The 21,471-nt window shown below is 37.3% G+C and overlaps 1 protein-coding gene across 1 annotated transcript in view; it reads right to left on the bottom strand.

Moving 5' to 3' along the window:
* The window catches only part of LOC115434010 (zinc finger protein 431-like), a 215,746-nt gene that overhangs the window by 21,584 nt on the left and 172,691 nt on the right, over positions 1 to 21,471 (bottom strand). The window contains exon 4 of the mRNA XM_030155668.1: positions 49 to 486. The gene's annotated coding sequence lies outside the window, so the exon portion shown is untranslated. The remainder of the gene's footprint in view (positions 1 to 48; positions 487 to 21,471) is intronic.

Genomic DNA, 21,471 nt, shown 5'->3' with positions numbered 1-21,471 from the left:
TCAGAATTCCCCACCGTGCCCCGAAAACATCGAGTTACCACTGCTCACCATTTCAATAACTTTTCATCTCCAACCTCTTAACACTACTAATTTTGTAGATCTTCCACCTTTTCCAGGATGGCGGTGCACACAGTTGTGGCAGCTCAGTGTTACTCTATTCAGTTCTCTGTTTGATGGTAGGTTTATGTTTTTTTTTTCCTCCTTTGTACATTCTGTCAGGTGAACTACACCAACAGGATGGAGTAACGACAGCCATTTACAATGAGCTGAGTGTTGCAGCCGAGTTTCTCCACACATAAAAGAGGAGTCCCGGCTCTTCATGGATTACCATCCCCGCGGTGAAGAGGTGAAGGTGGCGTAGTGACAAAGCAGAAGTGAGGCTGCAGGGTCCCCACACTAGCTATGCTACGGAGGCAGCCAAACAGATCACCGCTCTCCTGCCGCCTTCTGATGAACTCCACATCACTCTGCAACAAGATGGATGAACTGAGGCAGCAGATTGAAATGAACAACATCGTTAAGGACAGCTGTGTTCTGCTGATCACAAGGCCTGGCTTTAGTCATTCATCCCGTAGCAGACTACACAGCACAGCACCACAGCAGGACAGTGGTGTCATGGTGGCAAGACGACTAAGACTTCATAGAGAATGGATGTGCTTCAATCAGGAGATCCTTTATTGTGCACAAGAGGAAAGTTTTACAGACAGAGCTTCGTTCTCTCTACATAGAGTCTCCTAACAGGTGCTATATGCATGTGTAGTTATTAGGGCTGCACGATTGATCGATTTTAAATTGAAATCCGATTTTTTCATTAGGACGATTTTTAAAAAAGGGAAATCGTCAAATCGATTTCATGTCTCTTGTGCCTCCTGACTGTGCGCCTGTGAGCTACCGTTAGCACTTCCTCCTATCTGTGACAGCGGTCTGTCACTGAAGTCCGTGTAATGACCGGACGTTAAATCTGTTCATGAACCCACAACAGTGATACCGATGTGAGCTGTGGCTTCACGCACGGATCCCGCAATTCAAATATAGCTGCATGGGGATCACTCATCTTCCGTTGTCCCGGATCCGTGCCGTACTGTCTTCTTCCGATCCGGGTCCGAGTCGTGGTGTCATCAGCCTCAGCAGAGGAGCCCAGACAGCCCTGTGCTCAGACACATCCACCAGCTCCACAGATAGAATCCCTCCAGCATGTCCTGTGTCGGTCTGTTCCACGCATGGATCCCCCAGTTTAAATAGAAGTGCATGGGGATCCCTCATATTACATGGTCCACGCACCCACGACTGATGCCTGTCTTAAAGTGGTATCCCTTCTGTGGGCCCAGATACCCCAAAAAAGGAAAAAAAAAAAATCTCTCTCTCTCTCTCTCTCTCTCTATATATATATATATATATATATATATATATATATATATATATATATATATAAGGCCTGTAATGGTACACAAAATTTTCGGTTCGGTACGTTTTCGGTTTTGAAAGCCACGGTTCGTTTTTTTTCGGTTCGGTACGGGAAGAAAGAAAACCCCTCAAAATATATTTAATGCATTTATGAATTTTTAAACATTTTTCCCAAAATTTTTGGAGATGACAGAACATAGAAAAACAGGAATAATATAATTCTGCTGCTATAAATCAAATAGAAAAGAAAAGAAATAAAATATTACTAAATGTATTTTAAACATTAGTATTGCACTTTTCCCTGAAAGGTAGTTTTGAACAAACAAGAAAAATCTAATCACAGTTCTGTCAGTTCACATTCTGCAGAAAAATAAAAAAAATTCCACATGAAGTGCAACATTAACAAGAGGACAAACTCATATTCTATTTTAACAAACTGAAGAGCTACATTGACAACAAAATTAACCAAATTATTTTAGAATAGTGAACAAACTGTTTAGGCCACTTTGTGTATTTGTGTGTGTGTGTGTGTGTGTGTGTGTGTGTACAGGGTGCGATTTGTCAGAAACACGGGGGGGTGTCAGAGCCAAGGGGGAATGTGGTCCATAACTAACACAACTAACGCTGGCGTGAAATGGAAGTGAAACTTTACAAACTTTACATGTTTTACAGTGTGTGTGTGTGAGAGAGAGAGACAGACAGACAGAGCTAGTGTGTTTTAGAACTACCGTAGTTTATTGGGGCCAAACAACGTTCGTCTTATCTTCTCTTTCCTCGTTGTTGTCTTTCACCGGGACCTGATGTGATCCCAAACTGGACTGTAATGATGGTGGAGGGTCTTCAGTCTCTTCCTTCCAGGTTGACATCATATTTGTTGTTTTTTTTTAACCTTATATCAGCTGCTATTTCATATTTTGGGTCACTGAGCGCTAGTTCCATATGTCCGTGTGAAACTTGCACGGATTTAAAGTTCCGCATCGAACAACATCTTTCGTTCCTTTTTCTCAACATACTGTGCCGTTTTGGTACAGCTGTGTACTGAACCAAACAGGTGTGTACCAAAACGGTTTAGTTCAGTATGTGTACCGTTACAGGCCATATATATATATATATATATATATATATACACAGTACAGGCCAAAAGTTTGGACACACCTTCTCATTCTTTGCATTTTCTTTATTTTCATGACTATTTACATTGTAGATTCTCACTGAAGGCATCAAAACTATGAATGAACACATGTGGAATTATGTACTTAACAAAAAAGTGTGAAATAACTGAAAACATCTCTTATATTCTAGTTTCTTCAAAGTAGCCACCCTTAGCTCTGATGACTGCCTTGCACACTCTTGGCATTCTCTTGATGAGCTTCCAGAGGTAGTCACCTGAAATGGTTTCCTAAAGGCGGCCTTACACTGTGCGAGTTTAGAGACGATTTCTCACTCGTGCGACTATTTCTGGGATCGGGCCCGATGTGCCTCTAATCGTGTGTCGTGCTTCGTGCAGTGTACATGGGGTAAAGAGAAGCGATTAGCACCTCACGACCACCTCACGACCAGCAATCGTGTGTTCGCAAGGAAAACGGAGCTGTTTGAAATCCTGCTCGCTCCTCGTGAGTGTATCGTACTGTCAAAGCAGTGCCACGAACCGATGTGCCTCAAATTCTCACACTGTGCATGCGCAAACACAGACGCGCACAGTAGCGTACAAGCTGACAGTAGCTAGCTGTTGTCCTAGTGCAGTTTGGCTGTTGCAGCTTACCTCTAGTTCCTGCTGTAGGATGACAGCCCATACTGTCCACGTCTGGCCAACCAATTCCTGTACCGAACACATCGTTATCTTTTCTTCTTTTTTGATTCCTCACAGATAATGGCACATATTACCAAAGCAGCTCGTTGGTTTTTGTTTAGCACTACCATTTCGTGACTCACGCCAATACACAATCGTCTATGCACTTTTACGGATTCCTTGGTATTTTAACGTTGTATTTCCGGATACAACACTCAAACGTGTCGTGCGTCCTGTGGTGTATGGTCCTACAGTGTGAGCAGTCAGGTCGCATACGAGCGTCGGTCCGTGCAGTGTGAGAACAGGAATCGTGAGCCTGACTGTACGACTGATTCGCACAGTTTGAGATGGAGCTGCGTGCAACGATCGAAATAATCGCACAGTGTATGGCCGCCTTAACAGTCTTGAAGAAGTTCCCAGAGATGCTTAGCACTTGTTGGTCCTTTTGCCTTCACTCTGCGGTCCAGCTCACCCCAAACCATCTCGACTGGGTTCAGGTCCGGTGACTGTGGAGGCCAGGTCATCTGGCGCAGCACTCCATCACTCTCCTTCTTGGTCAGATATCCCTCACACAGCCTGGAGGTGTGTTTGGGGTCATTGTCCTGTTGAAACATAAATGATGGTCCAACTAAACGCAAACCGGATGGAATGGCATGTCACTTCAGGATGCTGTGGTAGCCATGCTGATTCAGGTTGCCTTCAATCTTGAATAAATCCCCAACAGCGTCACCAGCAAAGCACCCCCACACCATCACACCTCCCCCTCCATGCTTCACGGTGGGAACCAGGCATGTAGCATACATCCGTTCACCTTTTCTGCGTCGCACAAAGACACGGCGGTTGGATCCAAAGATCTCAAATTTGGACTCATCAGACCAAAGCACAGATTTCCACTGGTCTAATGTCCATTCCTTGGGTTTCTTGGCCCAAATAAATCTCTTCTGTTTGTTGCCTCTCCTGAGCAGTGGTTTCCTAGCAGCTGTTTGACCATGAAGGCCTGATTCACGCAGTCTCCTCTTAACAGCTGTTGTAGAGATGTGTCTGCTGCTAGAGCTCTGTGTGGTATTCATCTGGTCTCTAATCTGAGCTGCTGTTAATTTGCAATTTCTGAGGCTGGTGACTCAGATGAACTTATCTTCAGCATCAGAGGTGACTCTTGGTCTTCCTTTCCTGGGGCGGTCCTCATGTGAGCCAGTTTCGTTGGAGCGCTTGATGGTTTTTGCGACTGCACTTGGGGACACATTCAAAGTTTTTGAAATTTTCTAGACTGACTGACCTTCATTTCTTAAAGTAATGATGGCCACTCGTTTGTCTTTACTTAGCTGATTGGTTCTCGCCATAATATGCATTCTAACAGTTGTCCAATAGGGCTGTCAGCTGTGCATCAACCTGACTTCTGCACAACACAACTGATGGTCCCAACCCCATCAATAAGGCAAGAAATTCCACTAAGTAACCCTGACAAGGCACACCTATGAAGTGGAAACCATTTCAGGTGACTACCTCTGGAAGCTCATCAAGAGAATGCCAAGGGTGTGCAAGGCAGTCATCAGAGCTAAGGGTGGCTACTTTGAAGAAACTAGAATATAAGAGATGTTTTCAGTTATTTCACACTTTTTTGGTAAGTACATAATTCCACGTGTTCATTCATAGTTTTGATGCCTTCAGTGAGAATCTACAATGAAAATAGTCATGAAAATAAAGAAAATGCGAAGAATGAGAAGGTGTGTCCAAACTTTTGGCCTGTACTGTATATATATATATATATATAAAATTTATTTCCCTTACCTGCTAAATTTTTCATTCACAAATGTAAGTTCTGTAACACAAAACCAAATATTTATTTTTTGAAAGACGTTAGATAAATCTGGAAACAAAAAGGCTATAAAAACCATCAGTATTTCTCCAATTTGGACATTGTATTGTAGTGTATTCCCCCTGGCAAACTTGTTATGTTATTTTCTTGTATGCATTGTTTGTATGCTCTTCTTTGTTCAATAAAGATTTAATGAAAAAAAATTTAAAAAATTTAATTTGTGTGGGCCCATCACATGACACCATCACAGATTTAAGGTAGGGAGCAGTGGCCTGCATTGTGGGCTGCTCACAAAAATAACATGCTGACTTCTGTTGTCTTTTGCAGTTTTACCCAAAAACCGAAATCAAACATCGAGTTTTCAGAGGAAAAAAAATTGGGATTTTATTTTTTGCCTAAATCGTGCAGCCCTAGTAGTTATATCGGTGTATGTTAACCATGTATGGTATGATCATCCACTTATTACATGACACGGAGCCATGTGATTGGTCTGATGTAAACTACTGGTCAAAAGTTTTAGAACACCCCGATTTTTCCAGAATTTCTTTTAAAATGATGCAGTTTAATGTCTCAGTGTACTCTGAAATTAAAGCATAGAACAAATAAACAATTGAAGTTAAAAAAGAAATCATGGAATCAAGTTCGAAACCAAAATGTATTCTAAACTTTTGACTCATCAAAGTGTCCACCTTTGGCAGATAGAACAGTTGAACACACTGGTGGCATTCTTTCTACAATGGAAATCAAATATTCTTCAGAAAGTTCTTCCCAACTCTGTTGCAGAAGTTCCATAAATGTGGAGCACTTGAAGGTTGCTTTGCTTTCATTCTTCTGTCCAGTTCATCCCAAACCAGCTCTTACAGGTTTAAGTCTGGAGGCTGTGCTGGACACTCCATGTTTTCAAGTGTACCATCTTGTTCTTTTTTCTTATGGTAGTTCTGGCATAGCTTGGACTTAGGTTTTGGGTCATTATCTTGCTGTAGGATGAACCCCTGACCAACTAGGCGCATCCCAGAGGGTACTGTATGGCATAGCTGCAGAATGCTGTGGTAGCCGTTTTGGTTCAGTGTGCCTTTCACTCTGTACAAGTCACCGACCCTGGATCCAGCAAAACAGCCCCAGACCATCACACTTCCTCCTCCATGTTTGACAGTTGATGTCACACACTGAGGAACCATCCTTTCACCTACTCGACAGCATACAGAAGTTCTGCGGGATGAACCGAAGATTTCAAATTTGGATTCATCAGTCCAAAACACCTTCTTCCAGTCTTCAGTAGTCCACTGGTGGTGTTTCGTGGCCCAAGCAAGCCTCCTTTTCTTATTCTGAAGTCTCAGCAATGGCTTTAGCTGCAACTGGACCCATCAAACCTGCAACTGGAAGTCTTCTCTTCACAGTTGAAACTGAGACTGCTTACTACGACCACTACTGAGCTGTGCTTGAAGCTGTTGTCCTGTGAGTCACCTATCACCAAGCTGTTGAGTCTCAGAAACTTGTCTTCTGATTCTGTTGTGGCTTTGGCTCTGCCAGACCTCTTCCTGTCAGCATTTCCCCCAGTTTCTGAGTGCCTTTGGATGGTGAAGGAAACTGGACTTACTGACACCTTGACTTTCTTGGCAATTTCTCTGTAGGACAGACCTACATTTTTAAGTGCTATGAAGGTCTGTCTCTCTTCTATCGTTAATTGTCTTTTCCTTACCATTTTTATAGTAACACACTACTTTCTGCAGTACGATACTGTTCAAATAATGCTCACAGCAGTATGGTACCAAAGTGTGTTCCGACACTACTTTTATGCAGACAGAGGGGGTTGAAGGAATTAAGAAACATTGGAACACCTGTAGGAATTGGTAGCACCAACTTTAGAGGCTTGATCAACCTCCATTGCTGCAGAACTGCTTTAAGTTGTTAACCCATTTCTTGTTCGCTGAAAAAGGCCTTTTTGTATAATTCTGAAATGTACATTATTTTTCAGTTTTGCTTAATCTTACCTTTTTTTTTTTTTTTACCTCTGGCAGTTCACCGCTTACCTTTGTACTATTTCAAGCTGTTCATTGGACTTGAACTGCTTGAATTTCAATACAAAACTGGAAAAATTGGGGTGTTCTAAAACTTTTGACCGGTAGTGTATATCCACAGTATAACACTGTTTGGAACACCACTATTTTAAGTACACATCAATGTGTTATTTTTAAAGGTGCACTATCCCCTTAAATACTGGCACCAAATGAATTATTTCAACCTCTGTGTTAATCAAAGGCTAATGGAATGTAATCTGAAAGGCTTGGGCTACATTAAATTTACCAAAACAAACAAAATAAAAATACTTTTAGGGCAAAGTCGAGGGAAGGTTAACACCTGGTCAAAAAAAATAAAATTACAATAATCTACACCAAACTTATATTTTTGGGTAGATAATTACTTACATTTTCAGGAAAATGTATTTTGAAATGAGAAAAAATTTGTGGAAAAAAAATGACAAGTTTCATGAGTGTGAATGTAATGTGACAAAGTTTTCTATCGTCATTCTGGGTTCATTTTATAAACTCTTTAAGTAAACTACATTTATTCCAAATACATTGATATTTGACTATTATATTATTTAAGTCATATTCTAACTACACAGTGTTTAAAATTAATAAATACATATATCTATGCAAAATACATTTGAATATAAAGTTAATATTATTTTATGTCATAAATATTGTGAAAAAAAAAAGTGTATGATGTTGATCATTGAAATAAAAATGTTTAATTTGATATTTACTTTTGTTGTCCATCCGTGGTGCTGCCATTTGTCTAAACTCTTTCTATTTAGGTTTGATCAAATATTTTTGTCCTCTAACCAATTACTGGGTTGTAAAATAGAGGGTTTAAGGTTTACACTGAATACATTTGAGGATGAAAATGTCAGAGGAACTTCACTTTCAAGAACTTTCTAATTCTTGTAAAAAAAAAAAAAAAAAAAAAAAAATAGACGTTAATTTTTTGTCCATCCATGACGCAGTAGTTTTTGATATTTTTCATTTTAAAATATCTGAAACTAAATGTTGCCCTTTGAGTCTGTTTACGATGGTACTTAGACCTTTACAATTTGGAATATTTGTCTTAAACTTGGTTCAAAAGTTATGAATCTAAAAGTAGTGGGCTGTCCATCTGTGATGCCCTTGACCTCGCCCTTTAGTTGTGACCCAAAACCCAAATGAAATGTGTGCCTTCGGTAACAAACTTCAGACAAACGGCCTGATCACAATCAAGGTGCACAAGTATATTTGCATCAGTTATTAATCAGTATTGCAAAAAGATCCCCCCAAAACTATTCCCAAACTGTTTCTTTGGCCATCTTATTAGTAGATCTTGCAATTCTCCAAATTTGAAGAAAATCAGATAAAAACTGATAAAATGGCGACCCAATGAGCATGAAAACATGTGCACAATTTTATTGTTATAAGAGAGCAAAATTACTGTACAGAATGTTTTGAAACACAATAAATACTTACTATTCAACTCCTGTGTCTTTTTTATTACAAAATACACACATCACATTGCTTTTCATTTATTAATCATTTTTATTGAACAGCTGTTTGATTATCAATTCTTATTTTCAGTATTAAGACAATCAACTATTTTGTGATGAAAACCCTTCTTTTACAGCCCTTTAATTGGAATAATAGAATGGGAACCTGTTCTTTCAGTATTATTATGACTATGCACAACTAGACAGATTTTGGTTGCTCCCTGGCTGCAGAAAATTTGGGAACAATGTGGCAAATGGATGTTTACGGTGATGGTGTTCATCAAAATTCATATTGTGTCCGTACACCAATATACTTCCATCAATAATATGGACTATATGCCTTATAGATATATTGTTCTAACTTGTTCACAAATGTTTATTTACTCCTGTACCAGGAAGACTTCGTTACAGATCTAACAGAGATGAGACTATGTGGTAAGTGAGATTTCCATTCACATCTGGTAGAGTCTGTACACCAAATAGTGTCTGTACACCAGATTCAGAATATGTGGGTCTAATTCGATTGTTTCTGTCAATATATGGAGTTTTTCAGCAGGCATGCTTTGGACACCACATCTATGCAATAAACAATGCATGATTCTCCTGAGTGCTGAAACATTTGTATATCTTTGTAGGCATTAAATATGGAGGCTATTAGGCTGGAGTGTCCGCACATCCAAGAATTTCTGATTTGACAGGGGTACAAGCCTGACACATTTTTAGTAGACACCAAAATACAAAAAGATTTTGCACTTTCAAAGAGAAATATCAGACAAATAAAATGGCCTGTCTGATTTTTTGACAGAGCATTATTATTTTTTATCTATATGTGCACCCTTTCTGGTACCCTGGACTGTGATCAGGCCGAAAGCGCATATTCATCTCAACTTAATACAAACAAACTACAAAACCGAAATGCATTCTGGGTACAGGAGCCTTTCGACGCCACCCTAGAGGCACAAAATGGCGGCCGCCTCGCGGTAGTTTCCCAACACTTTGACTCCAAACATTCACATAAACTGGTCCAAATCCAACACGAACGGTCTCAGAACTGAACAGAAAACAACACTTTGTTAAAATCCGCTTTTAGGACGTGGATTATTACAACTGTTCACACTTTTACTGACCTGAAGAAAACAGGACACACGGAGCAACGGGGACACCTGACTTGACTGCTCTTCTTCCCAGAATGCATCTGAGGGCGGGGCGGTGCGTCGCTATAGTACCCCAGAGGAAACTGGATTAGAAGAAACGTTCCTACCTCATATTTCCTACTATTGATATTCTTCGTAAATCTTCAGAACACAGAGTTATTAAGGATCTTTTTGAGTATTTAAAAGCTACTAAAATCAGTAACAAAATATAATTTTTTTGGTTGTGTTTTTTCTTACAGTACAATGTCATATATATTATTATAGCCTGGAAGCCAGAGAGATCCTCCACATCTGGAGGGGGGCAGTAATGCACTAATGAAGTTTGCAAACGCTGTTTAAAAAAAAAAACAAAAAACACACAAAACAAAGAACAGTCCCTACTATTAACCCGGTTTTCCTGGGGCCTGTTCCAGAAAGCAGGTTATGTGAAAACTCTGAGTATGTGAACCCTGAGATGAGGGAAACTCAGGGTTTTCTGTTCCACAAAGACAAGTAAGTCAAACCCTGAGTCTGTTACCATGGTAACTTATTCCGTCAACAAAACCTGCTCGGTGGCAGGTTTTGTTTAAGAAACCCAGAGTTTCACCTGACTCCTCCCACCTGAAACAGGCTGTTAGACATGGATAGTCTGGACAAACGTGATCCCAAAGACTTAAAAGCACAGTTAATACGCAGTGATTTAACATCAGGAGAGGATTTTCAGACCTTGAATAGATGGACTAGCATTTCCTGATGAATATCTACTCATCCATGTCTGTGTATTTGGGGTTGAACAATATAAGTTCAGCTTCTTCATTCATTTCAGACATAAAGTGTTGTTAAAGAGCCACAGTGAAATAATTGTACAGTATGGGAATTATTTTTCTTTTGTTGGTGATTACCTTCAATATTTTAGACTGTTCTGTTTAAATTCATAATTTATTTTTTCCTTTTGTTCACCTTTATGTGTTATTCCTACTTATGTTGGACATTAAGTTTATTATCATAATTTCAATCTTACACTCTATATTAAATCTTAAATTATATTTTAAATAATGTTAGAGACATTCTGCTGTAAACTCAGACTCAGATCAGTGATAATCTTCACTTTGCTGGTCTTCCAAATGTAATAGTGTGTGGAGATGGAACACACATTCTTATCACTGCTCCTGCACAAAACCAAGAACTATGTTCACAGGAAGTCCTTCCACAGCATCAACGTCCAGGTATTGTTATTAATATGTTGAAAATGAATGTATACGTCACAATACACAGTAGCTGATAATAATAATAATAATAATAATAATAATAATAATAATAATAATAATAATAATAATAATAATAATAATGCCATTCTCTGCACTATCAAGCTCATTTATGATCCGGCACACATCATTACAAATGTAGAATAAATAATTAATAAATCTTTATAAATAAAACTTTTTTTTTTTAGTTATTTATACGCAATTTTTTTTTTTTTTTGGGGGGGGGGGGGGGGTTATTGTTATTGCTATTTTTTATATCAGTATTTTTTATTTTTAATATTTTATCAGTAACTTCTACTATTTTTACTAAATGCCGCTGACAGTCGGGGACCTGAGAACAATATTTCATTTCTGTGTATTTTTTTATATCTTGAAATGACAAATAAACTTGAATCTGAATGTGAATGTGAACTAAAGTGTCCTGGCTCTGTACCTGACTCCACATATATCCAGAGTATATCCTGATCCACAGATGTGCATGTGTTCAGTAACTGAACACTTTGTTCAATGATCATGTTTGTCTCCCTGATATAAACACACCCACATGTCTCCACTTTCCTTCCAGGACAGACTGATGGGGACCTACTGGGAGACAGAGGATATCCATGCCAGCCTTCTCTGCTGACCCCTGACCCTGATCCTGACCCTGATCCAGGGCCCCAGAAGTGTTTTAATGTGGTCCACTGCAGGACTAGAGCTCGGGTCCAGGATGGAAGGGCGTCACATTTAATTTACATGAGTTCCTTTTCAGATGAATCCACTGCCACAATCATCACCAGTCAAAGAAAGACAAAGAATTCACATTTTGTTGTTCTTCTTTATTCTCTAACAGTAAAAATACAACAGTTCAAATCTATAATATTGTTCCAACACTTACCACCTATTACCTGTGTCAATGCCCCCCCTCACCTGGTGTTCCACTCATTAAATTCCCAGGTGGGCCGTCCTAATCTGTCCATCCAAAGACAACATGTCTGTGTCCATTTTTTCATCTTTTGTAGGAAATGCCTCCTGTGAAGCTCTTGAACTGATAACTGTTCAAACATAGAACATGGAACATATAGTATTTGAAATCCACAGTTGGACATGAAGACTGAACCTGACATTTATTCTAAATGTCCCTTTGACCTTTGACCTGCTGCTGCTGCTGCTGTGGAAGTTGATGGATCCTTTTCTTACTGTTTTCCAGCTGTGCTCTGGTAAAAAGGATACGAATGCACAAGCTGTTTATCCAATCATTTATTCTCATCACTTGTCACACTCTCATGTTAAAATCAAAATTCCATAAAAGAATGCAATGTGAGTGAGTACAGATTTACTTTGTGGTTTACATGTGCTTCAGTATATTTGACAGTTCCATATGTGGTAGATGTGAGTATTGGCTCGGTTACTTATTACAGTAGGATTTTCTACGGCCTCTGCCTTCTTCCTGTTGACTGACTGGAACTGAAATATTCATCTACAGACAGGACATGAGGTGAGAGGACTTGTGTTCAAAAAGCATTTGTCAGGGGTTTAAATATCCACTGAATGTGTATTTTGTATATTAGCCAGTGTCAAACAGGAATAAATGACGTTCTATCAAGGCCTACAGTAATCTGCCATGACCTTTCCAAATGATATTTGTATATTTTAGATTCAGTTTCCTCCATGTGTGTTTTTCTCCAGTGGGATTGGACCTAAAAACTACTCAGATTTCATTTTTTCCACCACTTTTATTCAATCCAATAATGTTTAACCCTTTCATGCGTAGTGGTCACTCCAGTGGTCAGTTCTTCTCCAGCTGTTCTCTTGTACATTCATGGATTTTGTTGTTTTAGTTCCAGATCAGCCAACACAGTGGACGCTCATGCATCATCCCATACACTGACATTCAGACCATTACTGGAACTTTGCTGTTCTTGATAAACCTGATCTGAAGTAACATGTTTGAGTGGAAATCAGTTGCTAATTGCTATTAGACTGTAATCAACATTTTCATTTTTACAGATTTTTTTGTTTGTTTGCACATTATCTCCATGAAATAAGTAGTAACTGGTATTAGAGTATGTTCAAATGTGAGAAACCATCAGATTAGCAGCATTAAACATGTTTTTATTTCATAGTTTTCACACAGTATATCAGTAAATACATGTTTCTTTGATTCAAAAATTAAACACACAGTGTCCAGTTGAGTGGACATTTTTGCAACTCTATGAAAAATAGGTACATAAAAAAATTTCAATCGCATTGGGGTTTTTTTTGTTTTTTTTTCATGCCTAAAGAGGAATAAAAACACTCAGGAAAAAAATCTTGAAGGTTCTCATAATTCATGTATGAAAGGGTTAAACTTCCATGCTACAGTTTTTCTTCAGTCCAATATTCTGTTCAGTCAGTGGATGAGTGGATTCACACTTACACACTGACTCAGGCTTCAGTTTTCTCCCATGATGCTTCACTCTCTTTGGCAGCAGTACCAGTGTTGCCTTTTCTACTGAATACCTTCGTATTCCTGTACGCATGAATTAGAACCTCTTATTCGAGTGCAGTGAAATAACTGGTACTGTTGTTGTCAGCGGTTGCCATGGTGACTCCAGGTATCGGGGCTCCACTGACGATGGCTTTTTGTTGTGGTTCGTTCACGCGCTCAGCTCTGGATAAACTTACTCAGAGTCATTTGAACCAACTCAAAGCCACCGTTCTGGAAACGGATACTCAGAGTTACTGAACTCAGGGTAAGTAGAGTCAGAATTTAGAATTAGACTGAGTTTAGAGTTAGACTGAGTTTAGAATTAGACTGAGTTTAGAATTAGACTGAGAGTTTAGAATTAGACTGAGTTTAGAGTTAGACTGAGTTTAGAATTAGACTGAGTTTAGAGTTAGACTGAGAGTTTAGAGTTAGACTGAGTTTAGAATTAGACTGAGTTTAGAATTAGACTGAGAGTTTAGAATTAGACTGAGTTTAGAATTAGACTGAGAGTTTAGAATTAGACTGAGAGTTTAGAATTAGACTGAGTTTAGAGTTAGACTGAGTTTAGAATTAGACTGAGTTTAGAGTTAGACTGAGAGTTTAGAGTTAGACTGAGTTTAGAATTAGACTGAGTTTAGAATTAGACTGAGAGTTTAGAATTAGACTGAGTTTAGAATTAGACTGAGAGTTTAGAATTAGACTGAGAGTTTAGAATTAGACTAAGTTTAGAATTAGACTGAGTTTAGAATTAGACTGAGAGTTTAGAATTAGACTCAGAGTTTAGAATTAGACTGAGAGTTTAGAATTAGACTTAGAGTTTAGAATTAGACTGAGAGTTTAGAATTAGACTGAGTTTAGAATTAGACTGAGTTTAGAATTAGACTCAGAGTTTAGAATTAGACTGAGTTTAGAATTAGACTGAGAGTTTAGAATTAGACTGAGAGTTTAGAATTAGACTAAGTTTAGAATTAGACTAAGAGTTTAGAAATAGACTCAGAGTTTAGAATTAGACTCAGAGTTTAAAATTAGACTGAGAGTTTAGAATTTGACTGAGTTTAGAATTAGACTCAGAGTTTAGAATTAGACTGAGTTTAGAATTAGACTGAGTTTAGAATTAGACTGAGAGTTTAGAATTAGACTGAGAGTTTAGAATTAGACTGAGAGTTTAGAGTTAGACTGAGAGTTTAGAATTAGACTGAGAGTTTAGAATTAGACTCAGAGTTTAGAATTAGACTCAGAGTTTAAAATTAGACTGAGAGTTTAGAATTAGACTGAGTTTAGAATTAGACTCAGAGTTTAGAATTAGACTGAGAGTTTAGAATTAGACTGAGAGTTTAGAATTAGACTAAGTTTAGAATTAGACTAAGAGTTTAGAAATAGACTCAGAGTTTAGAATTAGACTCAGAGTTTAGAATTACACTGAGAGATTAGAATTAGACTGAGAGTTTAGAATTAGACTGAGAGTTTAGAATTAGACTCAGAGTTTAAATTTAGACTGAGAGTTTAGAATTAGACTGAGTTTAGAATTAGACTGAGTTTAGAATTAGACTCAGAGTTTAGAATTAGACTGAGTTTAGAATTAGACTGAGAGTTTAGAATTAGACTGAGAGTTTAGATTTAGACTAAGAGTTTAGAAATAGACTCAGAGTTTAGAATTAGACTCAGAGTTTAGAATTAGACTCAGAGTTTAGAATTAGACTGAGTTTAGAATTGGGACTGAGAGTTTAGAATTAGACTGAGAGTTTAGAATTAGACTAAGAGTTTAGAAATAGACTCAGAGTTTAGAATTAGACTCAGAGTTTAGAATTAGACTCAGAGTTTAGAATTAGACTGAGTTTAGAATTGGGACTGAGAGTTTAGAATTAGACTGAGAGTTTAGAAATAGACTCAGAGTTTAGAATTAGACTCAGAGTTTAGAATTAGACTGAGTTTAGAATTAGACTGAGAGTTTAGAATTAGACTGAGTTTAGAATTAGACTGAGAGTTTAGAAATAGACTCAGAGTTTAGAATTAGACTCAGAGTTCAGAATTAGACTCAGTTTAGAGTTAGACTCAGAGTTTAGAATTAGACTCAGTTTAGAATTAGACTGAGTTTAGAATTAGACTCAGAGTTTAGAATTAGACTCAGAGTTTAGAATTAGACTCAGTTTAGAATTAGACTCAGAGGATGTTGAACCCTCTTTGTGGAACAGGTCCCAGATAACCTTTGAATGTAAGGAATAAATACAATAACAAACACGCCACTTGGTTTCGTCTGTGGCAGCGTCCTTAGCAACGAACATAGCAACGGCAGAAAATTTTCCACTGTAACAATTTTATGCCGAGACGTGAAATATTCATCGTAATAACAAACAAACCAAAGATCATTCACAAGAACTGAATGAATATTGTGAAATTTCAATGTATATTTCTCACTAGAAATATCACCAAAATGCTTTTTTAGGACCAAACTATCTTGAAATCCTGCATTTTCCACTGAGAATGAAAGGAGTGACCGCCATGTTTTTATTTGGAGAAGCCTAGCTGCAAGCGGTCACATGACCCGTCTGCAGGCCAGTGGAAAAGAATGGGATTAAAAAAACCTGAACATTTTATAATTTTCAGGCTCTAATTGTGAAACTGATACATTTTGCACTGTGGATAAACGGAGCTATTTCACATTTTGACATGAGACTGGGTCGCCCTAGCGGTTCAAGACAAGCATGTACCGCGGTCCAGCTCATTTGTCATTTTCAAATGACACTTAAAGACCCAAACATCCACCTTTAACCAAAACCATCTACTGATCTAAACTGTTTAATACCTGCTGATCCATTTATCCTATCAATACATGTCAATAACTGATGTGGTAAAATATACTGTACACTGACAATAAAGGATCTGTATCTGAAAAATCTTAATCATATGAACGTTCAGAGGCTCCGTAGTTACCGTGGAAACACTGTCATCTTCTACAATGTTGATTCACCAGTAAAACCCATGCAGTTAGATCAATGACTGTGGATGGACACACTTGGTTTGTAAATATATTAAATAAAATGAACAAAAACAAATGTAAAAATTACAAAATATTAACTAATGTGAAAGAAATAAGCAAAGAAATGTATTAAAATTAAAGAAAAAAGATGAAAATGAACAAAAACTGCCAAATTAAACTAAAAAATGAACAGTACTGAATAATAAATCAACACAATAATAAGTAACATGAACAAAATAAGCCAAAAACTGAACAAAATTGAAGGAAAATATGAATGAGGCAACAACATGAACAAAAACAGATAAATAACAAGTAAAATGTATAAAAAAGAACTAAATGAGTGTGTCCATGGAAACACCGTCATGTTCTACAACACTGATTCACCAGTAAAACCCATGGAGTTGGATCAGTGACAGTGGATGGACACACTGGGTTTATGTTCACTTAATGATATATTTTGCAGAAAAAAAGCAATCTTTTTCTTCAGTTTTCTCTGTTTCTGATAAAAAAAAACAAACATCAATTTTAATCTGAGCTTTAATAAACATCTACATGATCAGTGAATTAAATGTAGGAAAATACCTGATTTTCACTTAAAAATACAAGATACAGAAGGTAATATTGTAAATAAATGGTGATAAATCAGTTAAGAAAGGTTAAAAATAGAGAAAAATTCATTTGTGAACTGCCTCTGAAGCAGCATCAGGTCTTTATGGGTTAAATGTTTATTATTAATCCTGGTTTTGTGCCAGTGTTATTTGTAAAGTAATTCCAGAGTGACAGCAGGTGGCGCTATATGACCCTCTGGTGAGTAACTCCTCATGGTGTTTCCTCGTTTTCAACTTGTTTTTCTTCCTAAATGAACTTTCTTAATGTTTTCTTTCTTTCTCACCTCTGATGACTGTTTCTATTCTACTTGAAGACTTTGCTGAAAACCCAGACTATTGCACTACTTTAAAGTCACTGTTGGTCACAACTCCAATAAAATAATACTATAAATAGAATATATAAGTGGTCATGTACGCTGTATCATGTTTACATTCTACATTTATGTTTCACCTGCATGAAATTCAACTCTTTTAACAGAGATAAAGTGCAAAGAAGTGCTCCTATCTCGATGGATCTTTTGAATTGTTGAAATAATAAAATTCCTTTGTCATGATGTTTGCATGTTTGAATGTCCACAGTGAAAGACAGATGAGGGTAAAACCACTGGACTCAAACATTTTCAGTTCCTCTATTAGTGTTTGCCCTGTCAGAAAAACAGAAGTGGAAGTGACAACCACAGCACTGATGACACAATGAACCACTGGAAGGAACTCCTGTCACACACAGAGCTGATGGAACTACATTCCCAACAGAATCGAACAAACAACATGTTTGATGTCTCATCATTCAGTTTGTAAATTTAAAACTAAATTTCCTGAGGTTTTTTGTTCATTAAATCAATGCAGAAAAAGCAGCTCATTTGTATTTTATTTGCATTTACAAGCAAACAAATGGGTTTCTGTCTTCCCTTTCTTTCCTGGTCTTTGCCACAACAGCAATGGTGAGAAGAAACATGACAACAAATATGATGAAAAGGACGATCCTGACAAGAGATGGTTGTCCTGTTGAAAACAATACAGAACAGCTGGTTTATTATTTATTGGTTTATTATCTATATCACCAGTATATATCCTAGTTCGCCTGTATACGTCCTATATTACCTGTATATATCCTATATTTCCTGTGTATATCCTATATTACCTGTATTTATCCTATATTACCTGTATATGTCCTATATTACCTGTATATATCCTATATTACCTGTATATGTCCTATATTACCTGTATTTATCCTATATTACCTGTATATGTCCTATATTACCTGTATATATCCTATATTACCTGTATATGTCCTATATTACCTGTATATATCCTATATTACCTGTATATATCCTATATTACCTGTATTTGTCCTATATTACCTGTATATGTCCTATATTACCTGTATATGTCCTATATTACCTGTATATGTCCTATATTACCTGTATTTATCCTATATTACCTGTATATGTCCTATATTACCTGTATATATCCTATATTACCTGTATATGTCCTATATTACCTGTATATATCCTATATTACCTGTATTTATCCTATATTACCTGTATATGTCCTATATTTCCTGTATTTATCCTATATTACCTGTATATGTCCTATATTACCTGTATTTATCCTATATTACCTGTATTTATCCTATATTACCTGTATTTATCCTATATTACCTGTATATATCCTATATTACCTGTATTTATCCTATATTACCTGTATATGTCCTATATTACCTGTATATATCCTATATTACCTGTATATGTCCTATATTACCTGTATATATCCTATATTACCTGTATTTATCCTATATTACCTGTATATATCCTATATTACCTGTATATATCCTATATTACCTGTATATGTCCTATATTACCTGTATTTATCCTATATTACCTGTATTTATCCTATATTACCTGTATATATCCTATATTACCTGTATATATCCTATATTACCTGTATTTATCCTATATTACTTGTATATGTCCTATATCACCTGTATATATCCTATTTCACCTGTATATATCCTATATTACCTGTATTTATCCTATATTACCTGTATATATTCTATTTCACCTGTATATATCCTATATTACCTGTATTTATCCTATATTACTTGTATATATCCTATATTACCTGTATTTATCCTATATCACCTGTATATATCCTATTTCACCTGTATATTACCTACTTAGGTCCACTGATAAAAGCTTATGTTGCCCCACGACCACTCCGCTCATCTGGGGAACGTTGTCTGGTGGTCCCCAGACCTTGTATCCAGGCTCTTTTCATGGGTCGTTCCACGTTGGTGGAACCAAGGCGTCCCTGCCTATCTTCAAGAGGCTCCTGAAGACCCAGCTCTTCCGAGAGCACCTCCTGTCCTTGCACTGTCACACATTCCATTTTAAATATATTAATAAGGTTTTCCCAGGATTATCACAGATTTTCCCAGGATCATCTCTGACCTGCTGCGGTGGTCCTGCCTCTCTCCTGCCTTCATCGTCATCACTCACTTATCCTTAACTGCATCCATGTGTCTCCCCCTATTCCCCCCTTCTCCCCCTCTCCCCCAGTCTCTGTCTCTATCTCTCTCTCTTTTCTCTTTCTTTACTCTCTCTCTTTAACCCCAGCTGGTCCTGTCACTCGTCCATCCTCCTCAGTCTGGCTCTGCTCCAGGTTTCTGCTGTTAAAGGTACTTTTTCCTTCCACTGTCACCATTACTAGTGTTTGCTCCTGGAGGATTCTGTTGGGTTTCTGTAAATTGGCTCAGAGTCTGGTTTGGACCAACTCTGTATATAAAGTGTCATGAGATAATTTTTGTTGTGATCTGGCACTATGTAAATAAAATTTGATTGATTGATTAATTTGATTGGTTTTCCCCTGGAAGTCGCTTTGGAAAAAGCGTCTGCCAAATGCATAAATGTAAATATAAATGTATATATCCTATATTACCTGTATATGTATCCTATATTGCCTGTATATATATATCCTATACTACTTGTATATATCCTATATTACCTGTATATATGCTATATTGCCTGTATATATCCCATATTACCTGTATATATCCTATATTACCTGTATATATATCCTATATTGCCTGTATATAACCTATATTACCAGTATATATATATCCTATAGTGCCTGTATATATCCTATATTACCTGTATATATATCCTATATTACCTGTATATATCTTATATTACTTGTATATATATATATATATATATATATATATATATATATATATATATATATATATATATATATATATATATATATATATATATATATATACTATATTACCTTTGAGTGTACTATACCGGGACAATGACTCAAAGTGAGGGGGAAAATGATCTTTCGATAAAATTTATTGAATGCAATTTTTCAGCAAGCAAAGCGTAAGAATAAAAAAACAGTATTTTCCAGAAATAATCAATAATATGTGGGATTAAATGCTGATTAAAATTATAAAGACCTCCTTCACTCCTCCTCCATCAGTCTCTCTCAATTCAATCAATGTCTTTTTTCTGAATCCTCTTAGAAATGTCCAGAAAAGTCCACAAAAGTGTTTGAGTCCAGTTCAAAGTGGGCGTTTTTTACATTTCAAAAGTCCATGGGGTAATTCCAATGGGAAAGGGAAAAAATCCCAAACTGATTTTAATCCACTTTGGGTTCACAGTCTGTTCTGACAGACCTGCAGAGCTGTCATTAAAGTCCATGTTCGATGCTGGGCTGCAGCAGAGGGGAGGGGTTTTCCAGGCTTCCCCTTTTCTGCTCCAGGTGACTCAAAATTATGGAAAAGTCTGTTAAAATCCACAACAGGTGAAAACCACAGGGTCCAGGTCCCGGTGACCCCGGGGGACAGTCCACAGATGGAACGGGGCCGACAGCCCCTCTGAGTCAAAGTCCTTCGTTGCTAAAATTCAGCTGTATCACAGAATTCAGCATAATACAACATTTCAGAATAATAGCACTGATGGACCTCCAGCAAATGAGAAGTAGACAGTCTTCTCTGTTCAGCCACTTTGGATGTGTTCTTCTGGGGTCTGAAGAATTCAGCCAGAATAGAGGCTTTCAAAGTTTTCTCTGTGCAGTCTGATGTCCTGATGCTGCTGCAGCTACTTCTGCTATTTCTACCTAAGCCCAGCATTTTTAACCACTTCTAACGGGGCTAATTGTACCTATAAACAATACCTACGCTTGTCTCTCAGTTTGATCAGTAATTTATTAATTTATTCTGGTACTTTCCACTGAAGGTTCAGTTCCCCATTTCCTGCTAGGGTCCATCATGAGGTTACTTGCCTAAGCCCTCTTTCACAATAGTTCCCCTCTTACACAGATCCTTCACTTACATGTCACCCATTATCTTCCATCGCTACAGACCTCATACGTTCATTAATTAATCCACAGCCACAAACATGTCAGACACATTAATCACACATTCATTAAAATTCATTAGACCACAATAATCACACATTCATTGGAATAGGTTCACTTGTCTCCTAAGCCACCCTATTCACAATCA

The sequence above is a fragment of the Sphaeramia orbicularis genome, chromosome 2 (genome assembly GCF_902148855.1).
Source record: "Sphaeramia orbicularis chromosome 2, fSphaOr1.1, whole genome shotgun sequence".
NCBI classification, from domain to species: domain Eukaryota; kingdom Metazoa; phylum Chordata; class Actinopteri; order Kurtiformes; family Apogonidae; genus Sphaeramia; species Sphaeramia orbicularis.
Note: the sequence above shows the minus strand (reverse complement) of the source record. Positions and strands in the feature narration are given on the sequence as shown.